The sequence below is a fragment of the Staurois parvus genome, unplaced genomic scaffold, assembly GCF_062004578.1.
Source record: "Staurois parvus isolate SC_StPar_1 unplaced genomic scaffold, SC_StPar_1.0 ptg000463l, whole genome shotgun sequence".
Classification (NCBI taxonomy): domain Eukaryota; kingdom Metazoa; phylum Chordata; class Amphibia; order Anura; family Ranidae; genus Staurois; species Staurois parvus.
In genome coordinates, this window is record NW_028318259.1 from 2,464,111 (window position 1) to 2,470,110 (window position 6,000).

Below are 6,000 nucleotides of genomic sequence, written 5' to 3' on the forward strand. Positions count from 1 at the left end.
ATGTCAGTGTGTTTTAGGTACAAAAAAAAAAAAAAAGACAAAAACAAATTGCGCACTATTGTTTCTGGGCTGTACTACGGGTACAAACAACAAATAACATACACATATATGGTATCGCTGCGATCGTCAAAAGCTGGAGAATTTATTTTGGGTTGTTTTTTGGTGGTAGGTTAAAGTAAAGGGGACAGGAATGCATAACACACAGAGTGCAGGGGACAGGAGTGCATAACACACAGAGTGCAGGGGACAGGAGTGCATAACATACAGAGTGCAGGGGACAGGAGTGCATACGGTCAGGACCTGGGTTTGAACCTGCGACCTCTGATGGGTCTGGCAATGACTTTTTTGTGCTGAGCCATCTGGGATGCTTTAATGCTCACTGAACAATTCCTTGAATGATCCTGAACTTGGTTTCTCTTGAACCTTGAACCCATTGCTCCTCCCATGAACTTCCTGATTTAAGCCAGGTCTATACATTTCCTGTTTGCCAGATTATTGTGCTCTCTGCAGCCAACATCTCGCTCTTGTCACTCCTGCCGGCGTCTGTATCTCTGCGAACACTCGGTACCCACCGCATGCTTGTTCCTCAACTACGCTTCAGCTTCATCCCAACCTGCAGCCACTTGTTACCAACCTTTGGCTTGTTACTGACGATACTTCTGTTTGATCCCTAACTTTTCATCAACTACTGGACCCCGGCCTGCTCACTTCCTGGAGGGGCGATCCTGAGGACCTGGAACAAACACGCAGCAAAACCCATCACCACCCTCAGGAGCTCTGGTGAATCCTGGTTAGTGCTTAGACCCCCACGGCTTGGGTGAGCCTGGATCATCCGCTATGGTGACCTGCGTGTATACATGTCCTGCTCTCCGAGCCTGACCCCTGACCATCATACAGAACATACGGTGGGGTGTGATCATTATCGGAGTATACACGGTATTATTATACAGAGCGGTGTGATCATTATCGGAGTATACACGGTATTATTATACAGAGCGGTGTGATCATTATCGGAGTATACTCGGTATTATTATACAGAGAGGTGTGATCATTATCGGAGTATACTCGGTATTATTATACAGAGAGGTGCGATCATCATCGGAGTATACTCGGTATTATTATACAGAGAGGTGTGATCATTATCGGAGTATACTCGGTATTAGTATACAGAGAGGTGTGATCATTATCGGAGTATACTCGGTATTATTATACAGAGAGGTGTGATCATTATCAGAGTATACTTGGTATTATTATACAGAGCGGTGTGATCATTATCGGAGTATACTCGGTATTATTATACAGAGAGGTGTGATCATTATCAGAGTATACTTGGTATTATTATACAGAGCGGTGTGATCATTATCGGAGTATACTCGGTATTATTATACAGTGAGGTGTGATCATTATCGGGGTATACTCGGTATTATTATACAGAGAGGTGTGATCATTATCGGAGTATACTCGGTATTATTATACAGAGAGGTGTGATCATTATCGGAGTATACTCGGTATTATTATACAGAGAGGTGTGATCATTATCGGAGTATACTCGGTATTATTATACAGAGCGGTGTGATCATTATCGGAGTATACTCGGTATTATTATACAGTGAGGTGTGATCATTATCGGGGTATACTCGGTATTATTATACAGAGAGGTGCGATCATTATCGGGGTATACTCGGTATTATTATACAGAGAGGTGCGATCATTATCGGGGTATACTCGGTATTATTATACAGAGCGGTGTGATCATTATCGGAGTATACTCGGTATTATTATACAGAGAGGTGCGATCATTATCGGGGTATACTCGGTATTATTATACAGAGCGGTGTGATCATTATCGGAGTATACTCGGTATTATTATACAGAGAGGTGTGATCATTATCGGAGTATACTCGGTATTATTATACAGAGAGGTGTGATCATTATCGGAGTATACTCGGTATTATTATACAGAGCGGTTTGATCATTATCGGAGTATACTCGGTATTATTATACAGAGAGGTGTGACCATTATCGGAGTATACTCTGTATTATTATACAGAGCGGTTTGATCATTATCGGAGTATACTCGGTATTATTATACAGAGAGGTGTGATCATTATCGGAGTATACTCGGTATTATTATACAGAGAGGTGTGATCATTCTCGGAGTATACTCGGTATTATTATACGGATCATTATCGGAGTATACTCGGTATTATTATACAGAGAGGTGTGATCATTATCGGAGTATACTCGGTATTATTATACAGAGAGGTGTGATCATTATCGGAGTATACTCGGTATTATTATACAGAGAGGTGTGATCATTATCGGAGTATACTTGGTATTATTATACAGAGAGGTGTGATCATTATCGGAGTATACTCTGTATTATTATACAGAGAGGTGTGATCATTATCGGAGTATACTCGGTATTATTATACAGAGAGGTGTGATCATTATCGGAGTATACTCGGTATTATTATACAGAGAGGTGTGATCATTATCGGAGTATACTCGGTATTATTATACAGAGAGGTGTGATCATTATCGGAGTATACTCGGTATTAGTATACAGAGCGGTGTGATCATTATCGGAGTATACTCGGTATTATTATACAGAGAGGTGTGATCATTATCGGAGTATACTCGGTATTATTATACAGAGCGGTGTGATCATTATCGCAGTATACTCGGTATTATTATACAGAGCGGTGTGATCATTATCGGAGTATACTCAGTATTATTATACAGAGAGGTGTGATCATTATCGGAGTATACTCTGTATTATTATACAGAGAGGTGTGATCATTATCGGAGTATACTCGGTATTATTATACAGAGAGGTGTGATCATTATCGGAGTATACTTGGTATTATTATACAGAGAGGTGTGATCATTATCGGAGTATACTCTGTATTATTATACAGAGAGGTGTGATCATTATCGGAGTATACTTGGTATTATTATACAGAGAGGTGTGATCATTATCGGAGTATACTAGGTATTATTATACAGAGAGGTGTGATCATTATCGGAGTATACTCGGTATTATTATACAGAGAGGTGTGATCATTATCGGAGTATACTCGGTATTATTATACAGAGCGGTGTGATCATTATCGGAGTATACTCGGTATTATTATACGGATCATTATCGGAGTATACTCGGTATTATTATACAGAGAGGTGTGATCATTATCGGAGTATACTCGGTATTATTATACAGAGAGGTGTGACCATTATCGGAGTATACTCGGTATTATTATACAGAGCGGTGTGATCATTATCGGAGTATACTCGGTATTATTATACAGAGAGGTGTGATCATTATCGGAGTATACTCGGTATTATTATACAGAGAGGTGTGATCATTATCGGAGTATACTCGGTATTATTATACAGAGAGGTGTGATCATTATCGGAGTATACTCGGTATTATTATACAGAGCGGTGTGATCATTATCGGAGTATACTCGGTATTAGTATACAGAGAGGTGTGATCATTATCGGAGTATACTCGGTATTATTATACAGAGAGGTGTGACCATTATCGGAGTATACTCTGTATTATTATACAGAGAGGTGTGATCATTATCGGAGTATACTCGGTATTATTATACAGAGAGGTGTGATCATTATCGGAGTATACTCGGTATTATTATACGGATCATTATCGGAGTATACTCGGTATTATTATACAGAGAGGTGTGATCATTATCGGAGTATACTCGGTATTATTATACAGAGAGGTGTGATCATTATCGGAGTATACTCGGTATTATTATACAGTGCGGTGTGATCATTATCGGAGTATACTCGGTATTATTATACAGAGAGGTGTGACCATTATCGGAGTATACTCGGTATTATTATACAGAGAGGTGTGACCATTATCGGAGTATACTCGGTATTATTATACAGAGAGGTGTGATCATTATCGGAGTATACTCGGTATTATTATACATAGAGGTGTGATCATTATCGGAGTATACTCGGTATTATTATACAGAGAGGTGTGATCATTATCGGAGTATACTCGGTATTATTATACAGAGAGGTGTGATCATTATCGGAGTATACTCGGTATTATTATACAGAGAGGTGTGATCATTATCGGAGTATACTCGGTATTATTATACAGAGAGGTGTGATCATTATCGGAGTATACTCGGTATTATTATACAGAGAGGTGTGATCATTATCGGAGTATACTCGGTATTATTATACAGAGAGGTGTGATCATTATCGGAGTATACTCGGTATTATTATACAGAGCGGTGTGATCATTATCGGAGTATACTCGGTATTATTATACAGAGAGGTGTGACCATTATCGGAGTATACTCTGTATTATTATACAGAGAGGTGTGATCATTATCGGAGTATACTCGGTATTATTATACAGAGAGGTGTGACCATTATCGGAGTATACTCTGTATTATTATACAGAGAGGTGTGATCATTATCGGAGTATACTCGGTATTATTATACAGAGAGGTGTGATCATTATCGGAGTATACTCGGTATTATTATACGGATCATTATCGGAGTATACTCGGTATTATTATACAGAGAGGTGTGATCATTATCGGAGTATACTCGGTATTATTATACAGAGAGGTGTGATCATTATCGGAGTATACTCGGTATTATTATACAGTGCGGTGTGATCATTATCGGAGTATACTCGGTATTATTATACAGAGAGGTGTGACCATTATCGGAGTATACTCGGTATTATTATACAGAGAGGTGTGACCATTATCGGAGTATACTCGGTATTATTATACAGAGAGGTGTGATCATTATCGGAGTATACTCGGTATTATTATACAGAGAGGTGTGATCATTATCGGAGTATACTCGGTATTATTATACAGAGAGGTGTGATCATTATCGGAGTATACTCGGTATTATTATACAGAGCGGTGTGATCATTATCGGAGTATACTCGGTATTATTATACAGAGAGGTGTGACCATTATCGGAGTATACTCGGTATTATTATACAGAGCGGTGTGATCATTATCGGAGTATACTCGGTATTATTATACAGAGAGGTGTGATCATTATCGGAGTATACTCGGTATTATTATACAGAGAGGTGTGATCATTATCGGAGTATACTCGGTATTATTATACAGAGAGGTGTGACCATTATCGGAGTATACTCGGTATTATTATACAGAGAGGTGTGATCATTATCGGAGTATACTCGGTATTATTATACAGAGAGGTGTGATCATTATCGGAGTATACTCGGTATTATTATACAGAGCGGTGTGATCATTATCGGAGTATACTCGGTATTATTATACAGAGAGGTGTGACCATTATCGGAGTATACTCGGTATTATTATACAGAGAGGTGTGATCATTATCAGAGTATACTCGGTATTATTATACGGATCATTATCGGAGTATACTCTGTATTATTATACGGATCATTATCGGAGTATACTCGGTATTATTATACAGAGAGGTGTGATCATTATCGGAGTATACTCGGTATTATTATACGGTGCGGTGCGATCATTATCGGAGTATACTCGGTATTATTATACGGATCATTATCGGAGTATACTCGGTATTATTATACAGAGAGGTGTGATCATTATCGGAGTATACTCGGTATTATTATACAGAGAGGTGTGATCATTATCGGAGTATACTCGGTATTATTATACAGAGAGGTGTGATCATTATCGGAGTATACTCGGTATTATTATACAGAGAGGTGTGATCATTATCAGAGTATACTCGGTATTATTATACGGATCATTATCGGAGTATACTCGGTATTATTATATTGTTGAATACAAATCTATCTAGTTGTAGCTCTCCAGACTTGCAACCCGGATTATTCCTTGCACACTAAACGAGGCCACTTATTAACAGACTGTGACAGCCATCTTGGGTCCTGTTCTATTGAATCATGTCCCGTACCATCCCTTGTCACGGAAGGGAGAGACTGCAGCCAATCAGGGGGCAGGAGAGCGGGACGCA